At 37.6% G+C, this 24,008-nt stretch overlaps 1 protein-coding gene across 3 annotated transcripts in view; it reads left to right on the top strand.

Annotated features, from left to right (window-relative positions):
• LOC101038956 (putative methyltransferase-like protein 21E) overlaps window positions 1-24,008 on the top strand; it is a 230,132-nt gene that overhangs the window by 138,163 nt on the left and 67,961 nt on the right. The gene's annotated exons all lie outside the window — the stretch shown is intronic.

Genomic DNA, 24,008 nt, shown 5'->3' with positions numbered 1-24,008 from the left:
TTTAATATCTACACTTTCAGTGTATTATTTGAATAACTAATGTATGCCCCATAATGAAATGCTGAGTTCTAATTTCTGATAGTAAGAAACATTATTTTGAAGGTTAGTTGTTCCAGCATCCATGAATACTTATTAATAACAGTTATTTGTCATAGTCATTTTTATATTTGCATGGCAATATTTTTGCAGGGCTCCAACTATTCACAAATGCTATTTTGCTAACTCACAAATAAACTTCTGAGAGAAATAAGAGAGTGTTTGGCTACTTATTCCTATTTTGCTAGATGTGGAAGCAGCTTCCTTGGAAGCTTTGAAGTTAGAGATATGACTTGGAATTAAGCCAAAAACTGAACATAGTTCTTCTCATTTCCCAGTCTTTGATTTGCCAACCCATGAGAAATGACTTAGCACTTTATATTAATAATGAGGACGATGATTATAATAATAGTTTTTGAGTTTCCTGTTTTGAGCAATTCAACCTGCTTACCCCAAGCCCTTCATCCATTTTTTAAAAATAGGCAAATGAGGCCAGAGCCTAATTAACAGTCAGGATCACTTTTTCCTCTTTTTTACTCGCAATCACTGGATACTGTTGTGTCTTAGAAATGTCCATTAGATTCACCCTCCCCTCTCCAGTTGCTTTGCTGTTTCCAATCATTACTTCATCGCACAATATATGGATTTTAGAAACAGCTTCCTGGCTCGCTTCTCTGCCTTCAGCCTCATTTCTTTTCACTTCACACCAGGCACCATTACTGCAATACTATTCCAAAGATAACCCTTTTTTTTCGTCACCCTTCCCGGGAGCCTATAGTCCATGCATTAACCCAATCCCTCTGTCTGACTTTGGAGGCTTTCCATACCTGGGACTTGTCTTAGCTCCAGCTTCCATAACAAAATTTCATAGACTGGATGGCTAAAACAACAGAAATTTATTTCTTACAGTTCTGGAGGCTGAGAAGTACAAGATCAAGGTACTGGAAGAGTTGGTTTTATTCTGAGGCCTCTTCTTCTGGATTGTAGGTGGCCACCATCTTGCTGTGTGCTCATATGACCTCTTTTTTGTGTACCCATAATAAGACAGAGAGACAGAGACAGAGCGTGCACTCTCACTGGTGTCTCTTCTTAAAAGGGCACTAATCCCGTTGGACCAGAGCCCCACCCTCTTGACTTTATCCTACCCTAATTACCTCCTAAGACTCTTTAAATGCTATCATATTGGGTACTAAGGATTCAGCTTATGAATGTTGAGGGGACATAAATGTTCAGTCTATACAGGGTTCCTTCGATCACTCCCATCCTTTTTCTGTTACTCCTTGGTGTGTATTGTCATCTCTAGTTTTCTCATGCTAGCGCTTCCCCTCTATATGCAGTGATTTTTCTCTGTATGCATCTATTTCTGCTGCTGACCAGCCTTGTCCCTCTCCTGATTCCTTGTTTACTTGTTTTATTCAGAGGACTTCCTTCTTTCCTTGTGTTTCTAATTGAATAGCTCCTTTAAGGTCCACCTCAAATCGCACCTGTCCCGAAGCTAATCTCCAATTCTTAGGACTATCCTTTCTCTGAACTCTCACAGTTATAGTCACACTGTAATTCAACACTGAATCGTTCTCTAATTCTTTTATAGTATTTGTGAAATATCTTATTGGAATTTATGCTCTACAGGGCATTTTCATGTTCATAGTCTCATGTGATTCTCTCACTGAGGTAGAAATTATTATAATTTCTATTTAATACACAAGAAAATTGAGGCTCAGTGAGGTTAAATGACTTACCACTGGTTATAAAACTAGTAACTCAGTGTACAGATGCAGTTTTCTGACTCTAAGTCTCGTAGTTCATCTAATCATTGCTTACTCCATTTTATGAATCTTTATACAAGTTTTCTTCTTTCCTGTAGTAATTTAGGTTGTCTTGTGTCTTATGAATCTCTACAGGTAGGATTAAATTCTTTTGTGTGTGTGCATTAGGGGAAAACGAATACAGTTAATTTCTATGAGGGAGTTTAGAGGTTTATTCCAATTGTATTTCTTCATGCCAAATCATAAACTAGGTAATTCTGTAATAAATTTTTGTCTATCTATTGAATAAATGGAGAAATAGCAATAATGACTTAATTTCTGCATTCTATCTGTCTACTAGATTAGATGATTTCTCTTTATTTTTTCTCAAGTAAAAAATGTTAATCAGAAGCTCTCGGCAAAGACAACGCATTTATTCAACAAAGGAAGATAGATATCAATTTTGTTTTGTTGCAATTGCAATGTGTATATCTAAGTTTCTCAGTACCTGATCTCAGGATATTTTGGCCTCCCACTCAGAAGATGAACTCAGAGGGTGTAGCCGATAGGTGGGGGTGAGGGAGTGTGAAATAATTTAATAGTGGAAACCCACCAATCACACCTGACCCCAATCCGTCCAGACATAGTGCAAAGAAACCACTTACAAATTCTTTTAGAGTGATACCAAATCAGAAACGTTTAATGTGCACTGAAAAAGCCAAGTTAAGAATCAAGTTCAGACGTCGGAGGTGTGATATCTACAACTAGAGCCAAGTTAGAAAAGGGTTGGCCCTTTATGCGGCCAAATTAAACAAGACACAATTGAGGCTAACTCATCCCTCTGGGCACTTATAAAACCTACACGTGGGAACTTTTGAAAATGAAGTTAGCACCGATTGTGTCTTATTTTGCTTGGCTGCTTAATGGGCTAACCCTTTAGGAATTTGGCTCTGACTGGCGATATCACACTTTTATGTGTCTGACCTCCTCCTTCAACTTTCCTTTTTTTGGTGTATATATAGAATTTAAAATATCAGATACGGTGTTACATTATTAAGTTTAAAAAGAGTAAAAGACAAAAAGAAAATATGAAAAAGAGCAGAATGTGCTTCAGTAACAATGTAATTAGACTACCAGGGACATACTGCCTTCTTTGTGGTCTACTTCACATTTCGTGGTTGAGTTGGATAGTAGTGGTTAAGATCACCAATGAAGCTACTTGGGGGAATTCCCAAACCAAGCCTTGTTCACTTACTGCTATTACATTCATAGGCAAACATGCTTAAAAGGGGGCTGCAGGGTATGTGGGCATAACAAGGCATGAGTTAAGAGGTGCACAGCAGACAGCGAATGTACTTTAGCCCAAAGATAGCTCCTGTCCAACTGCCTCAGTGTTTTAAGCTAATAGATCGTGTGTCATTACTGAGGGGCTGGTAGCTCCTGGGGCTGCAGGCACAGGTGGCAAAGAGGATGCTGAGAACATAATAAAAATTTGCTTTCAAGGGTGTTTTCCTGCTAAGATGTTCTATGTTCTACCTGTCAGCAAACCTCCACTACTTTGAGGCTGTAAATTTAAACACCTACTCGTCAATGCAGTGTTGGCTGCATAGATTATCAAGGAAACATTTCATAGCATTTGATCATCTTGTAAATCTTTATTGCAATGCAATAAAGCAAGCATCTCTACTGAAATCTCCTATGTACCCAATTTTGGGCCACGATCCCAAGTGGCTTCTTTCTGAGACACATACATATAGAAAATTATGCTTTATTTTTGGTCCAATAACCAAGTAATTATACTTAACTGTTCCTTTAACAAGGCATTCAGTTGAAAGGCATTAAAAGCTTAGTAAGTAAGATGTATAGTTATCCTTATATTTTCTGGACTTAGGTCCTGCAGATTTTTGTGTGCTTTTTTTAAACGTTTATGTTTTTCGGCATTTGTGTGGCTGTGTGGGAAATAGCTTCAATTGCTTATCGTGATCTGATTAAAGGTTTTATTCTTAATCCATAAGGTTGATTATGTCACAAAATTAATGAAATATATTTCCTACTGTCAAACTTTAGGCAAGATTCAGTGCACTGAGCTCAGGAAAGGGCATTGTAAATATATACATCTTAATTCTTAATTCTTTTCTTACTGTTGTGCAGCTAAGGGTAATTCTTTTAAATTTTTTTTTTTGATTTTTTATTTGGCAGTTTTATGCTGAGGTAAATGTTGGCAAATGAACAAATAGCTTCTGTTCCAGCTTCTCTGTGGTTCCATTCCAGGTCAGTCTCAGGATCTTGGCATGATTTGAGAAGTTTCTACTGGGCTCCACCATTTCTAGCCAAGGAGACGTCTGGGAAGCCAAGCTCAGGAATGTAGCCATTCCACTGAACCATTTCCATGGAATGACTCACTTGGAAATCTATTTTTCCTCTGTGAAATTTCTTGGACCTATCTATTACTGAAATTCCTAAGCAAAAGATACCATTGCAGGACTTGACCATTGTTTTTGTATGTATGTGTATAATATATTTTTTCTTTGAAAACTGAGGATGGCTCTACTAAACATCTATATTCCTCAAGACTCACTTCTGAAAATCTAAGATTCCTTTAAAGTGGTTCATGCTGTTGAGTGTCTGCAAACCTCATACAATTTATTTTATTTTCAAAATGAAACTAAAAATTGTATTATCTTGTACATGATGTTTTAGGTCATGCATACATTGTGGAAAGTCTCTATAGAGCTAATTAACATATCCATTACCTCACATACGTATCATTTTTTTTGTGTGTGTGTGTGGTGGGAACACTTAAAATCTATTCTCTTAGCAATTTTCAAAGTACAGTACTGTTATTACCTACAGTCACTACATTGTACAATTGATTAGGAATATATTCTGCCACTTTAATGGAAATTTTGCATCCTTTGACCAACCTCTCCCCAACCCCTAAGTATCCAGCCCTTGTTAATCACTATTCTACTCTCCACTTAGATTAGTTTGACTTTGTAGGTTCCATATATATGTGAGATTATGTGGCATCTGTCTTTCTGTGCCAGGTTTATTTCACTTGACAGAATTTCCTTCTTTTTTAAGGCTGAATAATATTCCATTGCATATATTTAGCGTATTTTCTTTATCCATTGATCCATTGATGAACACTTAGGTTGAGTGAGTTCATATCTTAGCTATTTGCCAATAATGGTGTGATAAACATGGGAGTGCAAATATCTCTCTGACGTACTGATTTCATTTTCTTTGGATATATGCCCAGCATTGGGATTGCTAGATCCAGTGGTAGTTTTGTTTTTAATATTTTTGAGAAATCTCCATACTGCTTTCTATAATTAATGTACTACTTTACTCCCACCAACAATGTGAAAGCATTTCCTTTCCTCCATATCTTCACCAGCAATTATCTTTTATCTGCTGGATAATATATATTCTAATAGGTGTGAGATGATATCTCATTATAGTTGTAATTTATGTTTTCCTGATGATTAGTGATGTTGAGCATTTTGTTGTATTCTTACTGGCCATTTGTATTTATTCTTTTGAGAAATGTCTAATCAAGTCCTTTAACCATTTTTTAATTGGGTTATTTGTTTTCTTGCTATTGAATTGAATTCTTGTATATTTTGGATATTAACTTATTATCAGATGTAAGGGTTTGCAAATATTTTCTCCCATTCCACAGGTTGTCACTTCACTCTGTTGTTTCCTTGGCTTGCTTTTTAATTTAATGTAATCTTATTTGTCTATTTTTGCTTTACTTGCTTTTGCTTTTAAGGTCATATCCTAAAAAATCATTGCCCAGGTCAATGTCATGGAAGATTTCTCCTAAGTGTTCTAGTAGTTTTACGGTTTCAGATTTTGCATGTAGGTCTTTAAGCCATTTTGAGTTAGTTTTTGCATATAGTATGAGATAAGGGTCTAATTTCATTCTTTCGCATGTGGATATCCAGTTGTCTCAGTACCATTTATTGAAGAGACTGTCCTTTTTCTATTGTGTGTTCTTGGTACTTTGTTAAAAATCAACTGACTGTAAATGCCATGTTTTTTTCTTGAGTTCTCTCTTCTACTCTATCGGTCTATATATATGTTTTTATGCCAATACTAGGTTGTTTGGATTACTGTAGCTTTGAAGTTTACTTTGAAGTCAGGTAGTGTCAAACCTCCAGTGTTGTTATTTTTGCTTGAGATTGCTTTAGCTATTTGGGGTCTTTTCTAGTTCCATATGAATTTTAAAATTCTTTTCTCTACTTGTGTGAAAAATGCTGTTAGAATTTTGATGGGGATTACATTGAATCTGTAGATCACTTTGGGTAGTATGGACAGTTCAACAATATTAATTATTTCAATCCATGAACCTAGGATGTCTTTTCACCTATTTGTGCCTTTCTGTATTTCCTTCATCAGTGTTTTATAGGACTGAGGGTGCTGGCTGGGTGACGAGGGCTACGGGAACTGGCCCGGTTCGGATGGACCTGAAGCCTGGCCCGTGGAGCCCAGCCCTGTGATACCTAATCTGTCAGACTGGCCTGGAACCTGGGGTTGCAAGATTCTATTTGTGGCTGATGCGGACTTAGAGGCTCAGTTCATGGATGCTGGCCTGGAGCCTTGGGCCACGGGGGTTGGCCTGGTGCTGAGAAAGCCTGGTGTCTGTATCTCAACGGATGGGCCCCTGGCCTGCAGGAGGTGGTTTGATGGCTTGGGCTCTGGGTGCCAGCCTGGTGCTGGGTCATGCCTGAATCCTGAGGGTGTGGGGGTCAGCCTGGTGCTGGGGGTGGTCTGGAGACTGGGATGGCTGGGTTTGGCTTAGTGGTGGAGCAGTTTAGAGACTGAGTCTACATTGCAGGCCTGGAGCTTGGGGCTATGGGATCCAGCCTGGTGCCTGGGTGGGTCTGGAAGTTTGGTCTGTGGGTACTGAGCCAGAGTCTGGGTCCATGTGGACCTGCCCAGTGCTGGGTTTTACTGGAATAGAATGGGTAGTGGGGTTCAAGGCAAAATGAACCCCTTTCTTCCCTTCCTTCAAGCAGAAGGTATCTCCTCTCCAGTCTGTGCTGCTTGGACATAGGGGAGAGGTGACGTGGGTAATGTGAAACTTTCTTTCTGACCCTCTTCAATGTGCGTTTCTCATTTCTGTGCCACACCCGGGTGCTGTCATCTCTTACTTGATTTCTTTGCCTCTTGTGAAGGTATTTTCATGCACGGATAGTTGTTTAACTCAATGCTTCTGTAGGAGTCATGAGTGCCGGAAAATTCAATTCCACCATCTTGCCAACATTTTTTCATGTAATTTTTCTTAACATTGCTAATGGTCTTTATAACTTTGTAATTGATTTATTTTCCTGTTTGGAGCGTTAAAATGTACAGTGATAGAAAAATGATAGTATATTGGAAAGACTTCATCTAAAGATATAAGAGATTAAAGGGAATGTTATGCATTCACCAGATATTCATTATATAACTACTCTGTGCAAGGTGCATAATAAATGAATATTTACTATGGACATTTATATTTTAGGATGATCTAGATAGCATATGACAGTGATTGGAATGTCCTTTATTTGAATGAACATCGTTACTCAAGCCATGCGTAAAAGGATTTCCTGAGAGAAATGAATCTATTGCTTGAGTTTGAGAAAAGCAGTTTTGATGTAGTGAAAATACAGTGGAAAGAACCTTTTCTAAGGATGAGAACCGTTCTAAGAATGGCAACAAAATAGAGAAATAAAAGTTTAAAAAGGGCCAAATCAAGTATGCATTTACCACTCAGAAGCTTTGCCTAATTGACTTTACATAAGACAACATATTTAGTGTCCTGAAAAATGGGGAGAATGAAATAGTGATGTCAGGGAGGCACAGGTACTGCAAAGCTTTAAAGACTGTGGCTAGGAAGTCAAAGGAACAATAGTTGAGACATTGACCTTTACACTCATTTCTTTATGTTTAGAGCAATCTTCGGGAGTGGCAGTGTTTCCCTCTTTGATTTGTTAATTAGATCATCTTAATTAAGGATCACAAATGTGAAAGACAGCATATAGTATTCTTAAGAAAAGCAAATGATCTACTCTCAGTGCCCAGTGAGGTGCCTGGAATGTGATACTTGCTGAATAAGCGAGGAATGTTCAGATGAATGGCAGGTTCCGAGTAAGTTCAACTCTTCACTTCCCTGAGCATTTATTGCACATACTCATTGTTGATCATAAGTTCCTCTTTAACTGAATAATCACTACTCTTTATATTTTGAAATCTCACCCTTGATCAATTCATAGAAACTCAGAAACTTTCCTAAATAGGAATAGTCATCTGAACAGTGGTAAACAAGGTACTAAAGTTTGCATAATGGAAAACAAATTATGCCTAAAAATTGTGTGCAATGACTTAGAAAAAATAAAAAAACCCTTGACAATTTTTAACCTGCATCTGGTTCTTTAATTGTTTTGGCATGCGAGAATCAGAGAGTCATGCAGGGATGCAAATATTAGCACATCCGAAGACTGCCACATGGCTGCTCAGATGCTTTTTTGGTATATCTCTACACTGCAGAATAGACTCAAAATAGCAAAATGTGTCAGTGTCGTCACATTTGAAATGACTGAAGGTAGTTTTGAACTTTCACTGAAGCAGGTGTCATGGGGTAAAGACTTCTACCAAGACCGCAATGAACCATAAAATCATCCCCACGTCTGACATGTGGTTCATAACTGAGGTTGAATACCCATCAAAGATCACAGAGTGATATTTGACAGCAAATACTTTTGTTGTATCATCTGTTAGGATTTTTAAGAGTGAACATATATATTATAAATATTTCCTTTCCTTTGTGTTTATTGCCTTCCCATACTTTTTTTTTAAAGGAATTTGAAAGAAAAACCTCAAAAGAATACACTGATAAGTGTCAATAAGTCTTCTGAAGAGTTTAATGATATAGTTAAGATTTCTTTTCTTTCCTTTTTTTAAAATGAATTCTCACTCTGTCACCCAGACTGGAGTGCAGTAGTGCGATCTTGGCTCCTTGCAACCTCCACCTCCCAGGTTCAAGTGATTCTTCTGCCTCAGCCTCCCAAGTAGTTGGGATTACAGGCATGCACCACCACACCCCGCTAATTGTTCCATTGTTAGTAGAAATGGAGTTTCACCATGTTGGCCAGGCTGGTCCCAAACTCCTGACCTCAAGTGCTCCTGCTGCCCCAGCCTCCCAAAGTGTTAGTATTACAGGCATGAGCCGCCGCACCTCGCTATGGTGTGATCTCGGCTCACTGCAATCTCTGCCTTCTGATTTTTAGTAGTTCTTTTGCCTCAGCCTCCCAAGCAGTTGGGATTACAGGCATGTCCCACCATGTCCAACCAATTTTTATATAGTTAGTAGAGACGGTATTTCACCATGTTGGCTGGTCTTAAACTGCTGACCTCAGGTGATCCACCTGCCTTGGCCTCCCAAAGTGTTGGTATTACAGGTGTGAGCCACTGTGCCCAGCAAGATTTCTTAAATACAAAATTGTCTCTTGATGCAGACATGGCTATTCCTCCAGTTATGGAGTAAAAGGAGACTGTCAACACGACCACAACCACACCAACAATACTGACAATAGCAGAGAACAACCGCAGTTTACAGAGGCAGCAACGGAGGCTGGCGGAGGGCAAATAGCACCACCAAGGTTACATCGCTACGGCTAGTAAATGCCAAAGCTAGGATTTTCATTACAGGATTCCAGGACTTTCCAACTCTCTAGACTACTGTTGAATTCCCAATTATTTCTCATTACATATACAGTTGTATATCTGTATACATGGTGTATCTTTGAAGGTTGGTTCCAGGACTCTCCACGGATATCAAAATCCAAGGATACTAAAGTCCCTTGTATAAAATGGCATAACATTTGCAAATGACCTATGTACATCCTCCTGTATACTTTAAATCACCTCTAGATTACTTAAAATACCTACTACAATGCCTCCACATGACTTGATTTGTGTGGATTCAGTGCAGTACGTGGCGTGCAGCAAATTCAAATTTTGTTTTTTGGAACTTTGCAGAAATTTTTTTCCAAATATTTTCAATCCACAGTTAGTTGAATCCACAGACATGGAACCCATTGATATGGAGAGCAGACTGCATACCATGCTGCTAGTCTTGGTGGTTGAGTCATAAGACATATCCCTGCTCTTTTGAGGATTATACTCTTGTCAGGAAGATAAGAAACGTTTAAACAGGCCAGGCACTGTGGCTTATGCCTGTAATCTTAGCACTTTGGGAGGCTGAGGTGGTCGGATTGCCTGAGGTTAGGAGTTTGAGACCAGCCTGGACAACATGTACAAACACTGTTTCTACTAAAAACACAAAAAAACTAGCCAGGGATATTGGTACGTGCCTGTAATCCCAGCTACTTGGGAGACTGAGGCAGGAAAATCACTCGAATCTGGGAGGCAGAGGCTGCGGTGAGCCAAGATTGCGCCACTGTACTCCAGCCTGGGCTACAGACCGAGACCCTATCTAAAAAAGAAAAAAAAAAAAAAGTTTAAACAAGCACTCATGAAAATACGGGGCAATAAACAAAATGTGGAAACCTAACAGAACTCTACACAGGAAAGAGGAAGAGAGAGTTAAAAGTATAAACAGTCATTTTAATCAAGAGAGATGTATGTTTTGGTCCAAATCCGTTGTTTTCTGTAATATAAAACATGCTATCATTTTATCAGGACATGCAAATCTACTTAAGGAGAGAAGATACAGCATTTGCATGACTGTTACAGCTCTGCATAGTTTCAGAAGATACTGCTGGGATCAGGGAGGGCTACACAGAGAAGGTGGGGCTTGAGTGGGACCTTGAAAGATGAGTGAGATCTGGATGGGAAGACGAACATGTTCCAGGCCATGGCAGCGGTTCACATGAAGGCATGGAGCTGAGTATGCATGAGGGGTGGCTGTAACATATTGAACGGATTGGCCTTTTTAGAAAATGGGTTTTCTGTGGAAGTGGTACAAGATAAGACTAGAAACTTATAATAACCAACAGAGAACACCTGGCAGGAAGAGGAAAGCTGACTGCAGGAGAAAAGAAGATACACAATTCATCTCTCAAAACTGCCTCGGGTTTGGTTCTGTTCACATAATCATGTTTTTGCCTGAGATCTTTCCTCAAAAACTCTTATTTTATCATTAAGCATCAAAGCCAAAGAAATATTGAAATAATTATCTGAAAAAAGAGGGAGTAGAAGTTGGGAAATTATTTCCGTAACAGCAGAGTATTTCCTTAGGTGAAAAAATGTGAGTTCTTTCTTTTATTATTATTAATACTTTACTAAAAGTAAAGTCCTTGGAGGGCCAAAAATAAACTCTTATCTTTAGTCATTCTTCTTGTCTTTGAAACTTATCTGATAAGAGTATTTTCAACTTTTGAGTTGTAGGAACAAACAATCTTAATAAAATTATATGGTACTTTCTTTGATATCTGATTTCTAGCTCTGTTTATTGTCTTTCTTTTAACATTGCTGTTACTATTACTATTACTATGCTTTTAAAAATGGCTTGTGCAGATTTGTTACTTTTAAGTACATAGAAAACCTTCCAATGAAATGTTTTTCTAGACATTTTTTTTTTATGAGAACAGGAACAAGTAAATATGCTTTTTCTCATTTTAACTGACTAATAATACGCAGTATTAGCAAGTCAATTTTGGGCATTTCAGGAAGCAATAATAAAAAAGTAAAATGTTCTTATCCTGATATTTTACTTTTTCTCTATTTCATGGTTATAAATGAAAACATTTAGGGAGTTCTACTTATAAAGGGCCTCTTGAGTTATATATTCCATGTTAATAAATTGATGTAGAACATGATTTTCTCTCATTTCAGGAAACCTTATAGGTAGATTTTGTTCTGCTTTAAAGTTAGTTTCCATTTTTATTCTTCACAGGCATTATACAAAGGTAAAATGAAGTATGTAGACATTAAAGAAATACCCAGTCATTCAAATCATTGGAGTCAGTCAAGCAAAGACCTTAAGACACAGTCTCAGGCCTCCCAGATTATGTAAATCTCTCTGAGGGAAAAAAGACTTAGGTGGAAGAAGTAGTGAAGTGACATTGCAGATGAGAATGTCAAAATTTATTACTATTATGTAGAGAATGTTATAAGAATTCTGAGATGAGAGGCCAGTGAGCAGCACAAGTCATTTCAGACATCTATTCATGGAGGCAATAGGGCAAATTTTACGTATGTGAAAAGTGGGAGAGGTGCCCTTCAGAGCCTGAGAAACTTGAGTCTGGACTGACGCGGGTAAACTACCTGGGACAGTGGGGGTAGTTTAGACGTGGTGGACAAAAATTGGAGTAAGATAATGGACAGATTTGAAGTCTGGGTTGGGATGTATGGGAGCAGACATCCCCCATGATACATTCAGTATCTAAGACATGTTATATGCTACAACGTTTATCCATGAAATAATTCTTTCGTTTATTCATTGAGCAAATAGAACTTGACTCCTAATATTCGCTGAACGTGCAGTCAAGCGTTGGGTGTATAAGGTTTCAAAGAAAGGAGAGACTAGAATAAGGGAAACTAAGCGGCTGATTTGCTGTCCAGATAAGAGAAAATGAGGACCATCACTGGAATAAAGTAATGAAAACAAAGAGGAAGGATTGGGTCTGGGAGACTTTCCGAATTAATATTAGACCAGTCATTTTAACTGGTTGGCTATCAGGCATAAAGGAAAGAGTAGAAGACAGCTTCAGATTTTCAGCGGGCTGACTGGGAGAATCCTGTTGATAGAAAGAATGGAATTAAGTAAATGGACCCAATTTTAGTGTGAAGAGGGCAGGTAGCACCTTAAAGTAGTAGGGTCTTATATGCAATTAGAGATATAGGACTGAAACTTAAACAAGATCAAGATTGGAAATAGATATTAGAGTCATTAACAGTATAACGTTAAAGCCCATACATCTAATTTAATAAGGCAAATTACTTATTTTCTATGCTTGATATCACAGAGACAAGAAATAAATGTCACGCATGTTCACAACTTCTAGGAGAGATCACAGAAACATGAAGAGAAGACTTATGGGGGCAGAAAAATGGGAGCAGCCAAGCATCACATGTGTTAAAGTTTTCAACCTTAATTTTGATAGACTTCTTTTAAACAAATGTTGTTGCCTGTCTACTATGAGCTAGATACTCTTATAGGCACTAAGTTTTTAAGACTGAGAATATAAAAGTCCCTGACTTCACGGAGGTTACCTGTCAGTGGGGTGAGTGCAAGAGATGTTTAAATACTGTAATATTGTGTGATACAATACACAGGCATTTTAACTAACTGACATAGATAGGAAGATTCATACTAGGAGTGTAACTCCCAAATAGTAGAAAATGCTTCTAAAATGGAACATCTTTTCCTCTTAGGTTTATGATTCAGTAATCTCAATGACAATAAAATAGAGTCATAAAATGAAGATAAGATGAAATGTGGACTGAACAGAACCTGAGGTGTGTGACTTATGCACATCACCATCATATATAACACAGCTTCCTTCCAAGACTATACAGTGTTCAAGTCCTTGAAAGAGGGAGTTGGTAAAGGGACAGGGCAGGACTAGACACTTGAGACACCCTTGTTACTCTGGGGAATGAAGCTGCTGAGTAGGCCTTTTCTGCATTGTTAGGAAAGTATGTAATAACCAAAGGGAAGAAGCTTCAGGAAGCTGGACAACACACACTAATTCCAATCAAAAGGTCTCTCCTTTGCAAATACGCATCTTGCTTTTGCAAGGATAGTGTTGTATCTCGTAGAAAACATCTGCATATCAGGATCCTGTTTATATTAGTTAGACACATGAAACATGCTCGCACATGCTCACATACATACACACACAGTAGTTGGCCCCTTGGTGACTGACGTCATTTCTTTTAAGTTTTTCCGTGGCATTTATGATAATTCAGGTAACTGTTAAGTATGGCCGTATGTAAATGCTTGCTTACTTAGCCAGGACACATTTGGTATGAAACGCAAGGTGTGACTGTGAACAAGCTGTTGATATGTATGTGTGGAGCCAATGTATATTTTGTGAGTTATGAGATGATTGCTTGCAGGGATAATAATATGTTGAAAGACAAGAGTAAGAACACCTTTGCTAGATGGCAGGGAAAAGGAATAAAGACATTTTGAAACTTTTAAAAACCTGCATTATAGGTCTCTGATACAGGTCTGTGAAATAACCATTATTTGCTCAATAGTCATCAAATCATAACTACTTATGAGGTTTGGAAAGGGTAAAAGAGAACTAACAAAATAAAACTTTGCAAGTGTCAAATGATAGTACAGAAAATAAAAATGATGGGAGTTTAGAAAGGCTGAAGAATAATCAGATAACCAAATATGAAAACTAATTGACAATATCTTAACCAATATGGTGGTGTGTGTCATGTAAGATAAAATGAATCCTGTAGAGACAGTATTTCACGCTGGACAAGTGATTTTATTCTCACCACCTTGGCCCTAGGAAGGTGAGAGATTCTTTAGAAGGGAGGCTGGATTTAGGAGCAACTTTAAGCACAGGATCAACTTGGTTCACCAGTAGCCTCTTCAGGTGAAGAAGAAAGAAACCAGATTTTCTGGTATGAGCAGAGAAGCGAGAGCTGAAAAAGTTTGAAGAGACAACATATGGGGGATTTTCTGACCAAAGGGAGAAAATCCCTACAATGTTGGTGATTTATTCATGGCCCTTTATATCGTGAGAATTAATGCCCAGGCTATAAAGTTAATTATATTATATCGCTTCAGCACTTGGGAGAACGTAATTTGACACAGCACATTAAAAATCCCTGGCATAATGAATATATTACTCTAGGATGCTAGCAAGCTCTAACGAATAAATATATAAAGTTTAAGCACATTCCCAAGAACCTAGTCTAGATTCACTTGATAAACTAGATAAGCTTTCAGTTAATGAATTTGTTCTGGTTGGCTGAGTTACTAATAAGTGCTTAAAACTCGCCTAATGCATATTTACTCAAAAGTCTTAGGACAGTATGAGTGGTGACTCCATGTGCAGTTAGAAGAACAACGTAATAAATATGTACTCAAAAGCTTTAAGAACTATTGCTACACATTAGAATTACATAATTTTTATTTTGTTTTCTGTCCTTTACTTCCACCTAATTGCTATATGGCAGGACTTTGTTTTTATTACTGTAAATAAACAGTATAATTATGCTTTAAATAAATTTCTATACTCTAGTGGAGAATTAATAAAAATCATTATAATTGCACTGTGTACAAATGAAATATTTTTAACACATAGCTTGGCAGTAACTACTTGGAAATTTAACAAGTAATTTTTATTCTCTGTATCTGTAATTCTATGGTCATTACTTATAAATTTAAGTCTCTGGGGAAGATTCTTTTGGCTTGAAAATGAACAACATTTTAGAAGATTTGGATTCAGGGCCAATATGAATATAAGTATGCAATAAGTTTCTTTTGTGATAATGAGAGATAAGGCAAATTAAATATTTTAGTCATTGTCTTTTTTTTTTTTTTTTTGAGATGGAGTTTCGCTCTTGTTACCCAGGCTGGAGTGCAATGGCACGATCTCGGCTCACCGCAACCTCCGCCTCCTGGGTTCAGGCAATTCTCCTGTCTCAGCCTCCTGAGTAGCTGGGATTACAGGCATGAGCCACCATGCCCAGCTAATTTTTTGTATTTTTAGTAGAGACGGGGTTTCACCTTGTTGACCAAGATGGTCTCGATCTCTTGACCTTGTGATCCACCCGCCTCAGCCTCCCAAAGTGCTGGGATTACAGGCTTGAGCCACCGCGCCCGGCCCCTTAGTCATTGTCTTTATGGAACATTTTACCTTGTTGTGCCCCAAGCCAAATGCTGTGTGGAGAGACTGCCTTGATACTCTTCCTAGCCTTTGAAGTTTTTTGTTCACCATCGCTGATTCCTCAGGCATTTTTGTGGATACCTTATACCCAAGACAACTCTAATCACAGGGATCAACAGGTCTGTAAATTAGGAATACTTCTAGCTGCAAGTGATAACATATCTGGCTAACAACAGCTTAAGCAAGTAGGTATTTGTTTTGCTTAGGTGTCAGGTCTACAGGCTGGCGCTTGATGGCTTTACTTGAGTGGGTCAGCACTGCTACAGCTGGTTCTGTGCTGTTTTATAGGTGCTGTTGCAGCACCAGGCAAACCTTCATCTCTAAGACAGGAGGATGTGAGAGAAAGGTCAGTGACAGGTGCCTCTTTTACCTCGATAGCAACGTCAACAATAAATTACCAAATGATTTGCTAGAATCTTCCTGAAGAGATTTCTGCTTCTATGTAATTGTCTAGAAACGTGTCACATGGCTACCTAGCTGCAAGTGAAGGTTGACACCTGAGTTTTTAGTTGAGGTGGGAATGGGAGAGGGGGTTGGAAGTGAGTGCTGGGTTAACCAGACAATGGTGTCTGCTACCCCCGAAAAGCCTGTGCTTTGCTGGTAAGGAGCAGAGATTCCAATGTTGACATTTCGTGTGTTTTTGAATAAATATTATATAGTTTAGTGCTGTGGTCAACAGTACAAAATATCAACTAAACTACCGGAGTTCAAGTTTCGCCCCTGTGCCAGCTGAGTGACATTGGGAAAGTCACTTAACTGAAGGAAGAAGGTACAGATGGCAGAAACTGGAAAACCAATGGAGAGCTTCGTTTCTCTCTGCTCCTTCCATACTCACTAGACCTGTATGTTGACCCCAGGGGAGACCTGTTAACCCTCGAAACCGCTTTTAATATTTCTTTCTCTTGATGTTACTGTCTCACATATCATATGATAGTAAAGAAAAATATTGAAAAAGCAACCTCACAGTCTTATTTCCTTAAAGACAATCTTTAATGTTTCCACTCCTTTTTATTCCCTATTGTTTGTATTCATTGCAATATAAATAGAATTGATTATCAATTTGCTTTTTTCACTTAACATGATTTCATAACCCTTTTCCTTCCCTGTTTCATTTTGTTCTTAATGAATGTCTGTGTCATCTTCACTGATTCCTTTAAAGGATTGACATTAGTGATACAGCTTAGAAGCCTTAGCCTTATGTTTCTTGTTGCCATGAGGCATAAAGAGTCATTATGTCCCAGCAAAAAGACACGATCATATTTGTTATTTTTCAAAGCTATTCTTTTTAAATTCGTCTGATTTGAGAACAGTAACCACAGTAACTTAAGAATTCACTTATATTGTATAAATCGGTCATACACCTGAAAACCCTGCTGGTTTGACATGCAAGTAATGTTTGTATTTAAATATCCTAAAGTACTATTTTTAATTTTAAATGATGATAATGTCTTCTTATTATTATAGGTATATTTGTTGGTATGTACTTATTCATAGCAAAGGCAATGATCATTTCTTAGAATTAAGTTTTCTTACCAATTTTATAACACTGAACAGGCTTTTAAATATACCACTTATCAAATTAATAGAAGGCCAAACCCAGGAATTTAGAAAAAAAAAAAAAAAAAGAAAAAAAAAAAAAGAAAGAAACTTGATTACATAACTCCAAAACATTTTTTAAAACTGATATATACTTTGTACATTCTTATTGATATCTAACATTTGTTATCATAAGGTTAAATAATTACAAGTTCAATTTCTGACAAAAGTTGAAAATAAAATTTGAAAATGAAAATTTACAATTAAAGTGATACATCACTTTTATTTTATTTTTATTATTTTTAAATATTTTTTTTTTGCACTTTAGGTTCTGGGGTACATGTGCAGATCACGCAGGATTGTTGCACAAGTACGTACCTGGAGAAGTCGTTTGCTGCCTCCATACCCCTGACACCTATAGCTGGCATTTCTCCCCATGTTATCCCTCCCCAACCTCCCCACTGCCCACGGTCTCTCCCCTATTGCCCCCTAACAGACCCCAGTGTGTGTTGCTCCCCTCCCTGTGACCATGTGTTCTCATTGTTCAACACCCGCCTATGAGTGAGAACATGTGGTGTTTGATTTTCTGTTCTTGTGTCAGTTTGCTGAGAATGATGGTTTCCAGATTCATCCATGTCCCTACAAAGGACACAAATTTATTGTTTTTTTGTGGCTGCATAGTATTTCATGGTGTTTATATACTACATTTTCCTTGTCCAGTCTATCCTCGACGCGCATTTGGGTTGGTTCCAGGTCTTTGCTATTGTAAACAGTGCCACAAAGAACATACATGTTCATGTGTCTTTATAATAGAATGATTTATAATCCTTTGGATATATACCCAGTAATAGGATTGCTGGGTCAAATGGAATTTCTGTTTCTAGGTCCTTGAGGAATCACCACACTGTCTTCCACAATGGTTGAACTAATTTACACTCCCACCAACAGTGTAAAAGTGTTCCTATTTCTCCACATCCTCTCCAGCATCTGTTGTCTCCAGATTTTTTAATGATTGCCATTCTAGCTGGCATGAGGTGGTATCTCAATGTGGTTTTGATTTGCATTTATCTAATGACCAGTGATGATGAGCATTTTTTCGTGTTTGTTGGCCACATATATGTCTTCTTTTGAAAAGTGTTTGTTTATGCCCTTCACCCACTTTTGAATGGGTTTGTTTGTTTTTTTTCTTGTAATTCTGTTTTAGTTCTTTGTAGATTCTGGATATTAGCCCTTTGTCAGATAGGTAGATTGCAAAAATTTTTTCCCATTCTATTGGTTGCTGATTCACTCTAATGATTGTTTCTTTTGCTGTACAGAAGCTCTGGAGTTTAATTAGATCCTATTTGTCTATTTTGGCTTTTGTTGCCAATGCTTTTGGTGTTTCAGTCATGAAGTCCTTGCCTATGCTTAAGTCCTGAATGGTTATGCCTAGGTTTTCTTCTAGAGTTTTTATGGTGTTAGGTCTTATGCTTAAGTCTTTAATCCGTCTGGAGTTAATTTTAGTGTAAGGTGTCAGGAACGGGTCCAGTTTCTGCTTTCTGCACATGGCTAGCCAGTTTTCCCAAATCCATTTATTAAACAGGGAATCCTTTGCTTGTTTTTGTAAGGTTTGTCAAAGATCAGATGGTTGTACAGGTATGGCGTTACTTCCAAGGCCTCCCTTCTGTTCTATTGGTCTATATATCTGTTTTGGTACCAGTACCATGCTGTTTTAATTACTGTAGCCTTGTAGTACAGTTTGAAGTCAGGTGGCAGGATGCCTCCAGCTTTGTTCTTTTTGCTTAGTATTGTCTTGGCTATGTGGGCTCTCTTTTGGTTCCATATGAAATTTAAGGTGTGTTTTTCCAGTTCTGTGAAGAGGGTCATAGGTAGCTTGATGAGGATAGCGTTGAATCTATAAATTACTTTGGGCAGTACGGCCATTTCCACAATATTGATTCTTCCTAATCATGAGCATGGAATGTTTTTCCATCTGTTTGTGTCCTCTCTTATTTCCTCGAGCAGTGGTTTGTAGTTATTCTTGAAGAGATGCTTTACATCTTTTATTAGTTGTATTCCTAGATATTTTATTTTCTTTGTAGCAATTGTGAATGGCAGTTCATTCTTGATTTGCCTCTCTTTAAGTCTGTTATTGGTGTATAGGAATGCTTGTGATTTCTGCACATTGATTTTGTATCCTGAGAGTTTGCTGAAGTTGCTTATCAGTTTCAGGAGATTTTGAACTGAGACAATGGGGCCTTCTAAATCATGTTGTCTGCAAATATAGACAATTTGACTTCCTTCTTTCCTAATTGAATACCGTTTATTTGTTTTTCTTGCCTGATTGCTCTGGCTAGAACTTCCAATACTGTATTGAATAGGAGTGGTGAGAGAAGGCATCTTTGTCTAGTGCCAGATTTCAAAGGGAATGCTTCCAGTTTTTGCCTGTTCAGCATGATATTGGCTGTGGATTTGTTGTAAATAACTTTTATTATTTTGAGATACGTTCCATCAATACCTAGTTTATTGAGAGTGTTTAGCATAAAGGGCTGTTGAATTTGTTGAAGGCCTTCTCTGCATCTATTGAGATAATCATATGGTTTTTGTCTTTGGTTCTGTTTACGTGGTGGATCACATTTATAGACTTACATATGTTGAACCAGCCTTGCATCCTCGGATGAAGCCTGCTTGATTGTGATGGATAAGCTTTTTGATGTGCTGTTGCAATCAGTTTGCCAGTATTTTATTGAAGATTTTTGCATCTATGTTCATCATGGATATTGGCCTGAAGTTTTCTTTTTTTGTTGAGTCTCTGTTGGGTTTTGGTATCAGGATGATGTTGGTCTCATAAAATGATTTGGGAAGAACTCCCTCTTTTTGGATTGTTTGGAATAGTTTCAGAAGGAGTGGTACCAGCTCCTCTTTGTGTTTCTGATAGAATATAGCTGTGAACCCATCTGGACCTGGGCTTTTTTTTGGTTGGTAGGCTATTAATTGCTGCCTCAACCTCCGCTCTTGTTATTGGTCTATTCAGGGTTTCAACTTCTTTGTGGTTTAGGTGTGGGAGGGTGAAAGTGTCCAGGAATTTATCCATTTTTTCAGGTTTATTGGTTTATTTACATGGAGTTGTTTGTAATAATTTCTAATGGTAGTTTGTATTTCTGGGGAATCAGTGGTGATATCCCTTTTATCTTTTTTTATTGCATCTATTTGATTCTTCTCTCTTATCTTTTGTATTAATCTGGCTAGCAGTCAGTCTATTTTGTTGATCTTTTCAAAAAACCAGCTCCTGGATTTATGGATTTTTTGAAGAGTTTTTTTTATATCGCTATCTACTTCAGTTCTGCTCTAATCTTAGTTATTTCTTGTCTTCTGCTAGCTTTTGAGTTCTTTTGATCTTGTTCTTCTAGTTCTTTCAATTTTGATGACAGGGTGTTGATTTTAGATCTTTCCTTCTTTCTCATGTGGGCATTTATTGCTATAAATTTCCCTCTAGACACTGCTTTACATGTGTCCCATGGATTCCGGTATGTTGTGTCTTCATTCTCATTGGTTTCGAAGAACATCTTTATTTCTGCCACACCTGGGTCTGTTGCGGGGTGGGCTAGGAAAGGGATAGCAGTAGGTGGAGCATTGGGGAGGGATAACATTAGGAGAAATACCTAATGTAAGTGATGGGAGGATAGATGGATGTAGCAAACCACCATGGTATGTAACAATCCTGCACAATCTGCACATGTACCCCAGAACTTAAAGTATAATAATAATTTAAAAAGCATATAAAAAGCACACTATAAAATAATTGATCTAAAATATATAAAGAACTCTTAAAACTCAATAATAAGAAGTCAAGGAACACATTTGAAAAATGAACAGAAGAATTTAAATAGACACTTCAGGAAAGAATGATACCAAAAGCAAATGAGCACATGGTAATGCGAGTATCTTCATGAGAAGATACTCAATACAGCTTAATATTAGATAAATGCAGCCAGGCGCGGTGGCTCAAGCCTGTAATCTCAGCACTTTGGGAGGCCGAGGCGGGTGGATCACGAGGTCAAGAGATCGAGACCATCCTGGTCAACATGGTGAAACCCCGTCTCTACTAAAAATACAAAGAATGAGCTGGGCATAGTGGTGCACACCTGTAGTCCCAGCTGCTCGGGAGGCTGAGGCAGGTGAATTGCTTGAACGGGAGAGGCAGAGGTTGCAGTGAGCTGAGACTGCGCCACTGCACTCCAGCCTGGCTGTCGACAGAGTGAGACTCTGTCTCAAAAAAAAAAAAAAAAAAAAAAAAAAAAAAAAAGAAAAGAAAAAAAAGATAATAACAAGTTTTGACAAGAATATAAACAGCAGCTCTCATAGATCGCAGGTTGTACAACCACTTTCAAAAACATGTTGCCGCTTCTTATAAACATATACTAACCATGGAACCCAGCAATCTCCCTCCTAGGTACTTCCCCAAGGTAACCAGAAATAAAATTGTGATAGAAAGCCAATTAGGCATCAAGCATCTGGGGAGGGAACTGCTGCAAAAAGACATGATGCGCCATTTGGGGGTGACAGAAATGTTCTATATCATGATTTTGGGGGTGGATCCACAATTTTATACATTTGTCAAAATTCATAGACCTGTACATTTAAAATTGTTGAATCTTATTCTATATAAATGTTATCATAATAAAGCTGATCAAATATTGTATTGCCCAAGATGTAGCAGGAATTGTATCTACTACTTTTATCTTCCCAACCCTGTTTTTAGAATAGAGTTAAATTTGGAGACTCTATGTAGAAGTGTAACAGAGTCTAGAGCTCTTTGATATATCTACTAAAGCCTTTGGCAGCACATTTCCCAGAATTTGAGACGGCAAATGACTTCAGTTCAAGAAACATTTTGAAGCATGGGTAATTCCAATTCTTTACTTTCAAGGAAGCTGAAAGAGGATCCCATCAAGTTGTTAATCCTTATATTTTAAAAAAGTTTTGGAGATAGACCATTAGGTGATTACTGTTTTCATATGTAACTTGGAAATTTGAGGGACAATGTATACCAAAAATCCTCTCATTACCGTCTTCCTCTCTATGTAAAGAAGGTTTATAAGCACTTAAATCCATAAAATAGAGGCACGAAATAGTTGCTGAACTCTGTCTCAGTCTAACAATAACAGGGTCGTGTGTATTGCATTCCAGACTTTTGTCTAACCACATAATATTTATCCAAAAATACACACAGTGTCAAAACTTTCTTAAATACATTACATTCGAATAAAATTCTATAATGGAAAATAGATTCACATACATTCTAGTCAAAAGAAAAACAATGTAAAATTCTGAAAAATAAAGGCAGGTTTCTCATTTTTAAAAAATAGGTAATAAGTATCATATCTATGAGGTACGTAGATTTCATTGGATGTATTTAAAAATGATGTATCCATCCCCTATTCCCCACCCCCTGTTATCCCTTCCCTAGACCCCCACCCCTGACAGGCCCCGGTATGTGATGTTACCTTCCCTGTGTCCACATGTTCTCATTGTTCAACACCCACTTATGAGTGAGAACATGTGGTGTTTGGTTTTCTGTTCTTAAGTCAGTTTGCTGAGAATGATGGTTACCAGCTTCATCCATGTCCCTGCAAAGGACATGAATTCATCCTTTTTTATGGCTGCATAATATTCCATGGTGTATATGTGCCACATTTCTTTAACCAGGCTATCATTGATGGGCATTTGGGTTGGTTCCAAGTCTTTGCTATTGTCAACGGTGCCACAATAAACATACATGTGCATGCGTCTTTATAATAGAATGATTTATAATCCTTTGGGTATATAGCCAGTAATGGGATTGCTGGTTCAAAAGGTATTCCTATTTTTAGATCCTTGAGGAATTGCCACATTGTATTTAAATCATTAAATACATACCTATACAAATATTCTAACACAGGGCCAAATACTTCATGTCTAAATCGTTAAATACATATTCATACAATTGGGAAAGATAAGCTTTTCTCAGATATCAGTATTTGAAATTGTTTGCTTGGTGTTAAAAGTGTTCCTCCCTTTGACCAATGCACCATAGTAAGATTAGGGCTGAGAATAAGGCCTGGTCATGAAAGAGGAGGTGGGAACAGAGAACCCAGGGCAACTCGAACACTGGGCATTTCAGGGAGGGCAGTTTGGGGAAGGCATACATCTGGAGGTTGTATGGATACTTATTCCCTGTCCATACCTGCATACCCTTTGAACAATTTCATGAACTCTCAGGGGTAACCACACCACAGTTTGAAGATTGTTGTTCTAAACTTATGTGGTTTTTGACAAGGCGAAGGATTGAGAAGCAATGGGATACCAAATATTCCAAGGAGATATATTGTGTCCTGCTGGAAGAGAGTGAGAGTTTCCTAGATGGAAAAGAGAATGGTATCTTTGAGGAGGAGTCAAATGTGGTTGATAACCTGAATTTCTTCAAGTCTCATGTATGAGAGATTTTAATGCAAGAGCTCTATAATTCTTTCTGTGTGTATGTATATATTATATATATGATATGTATATATATATATATATATATATGATATATGATATATATTATCTACCACCATTTTGTGGGAGGTGAAAGCTTCATGAAATACTTTTATTATTTTAAATAGACTATCATTGTGTATGTGTGTATATGCACACACACACACATATACATATATACTGTGTATATATATGTACAAACATCACCATTTTGTAGAAGATGGTGGCTTTATTTATAAGTTCATGAAATACTTTTATTATTATTTTAAATCAGTTATCATTGTCAAACTATTTTTAAGAGTCATTAATTAATGTTCCCCCC

Source organism: Saimiri boliviensis, chromosome 16 (genome assembly GCF_048565385.1).
Source record: "Saimiri boliviensis isolate mSaiBol1 chromosome 16, mSaiBol1.pri, whole genome shotgun sequence".
NCBI lineage: Eukaryota > Metazoa > Chordata > Mammalia > Primates > Cebidae > Saimiri > Saimiri boliviensis.
The sequence above is the reverse complement of the archived record's forward strand: the minus strand, read 5'-3'. Positions and strand labels throughout refer to the sequence as shown.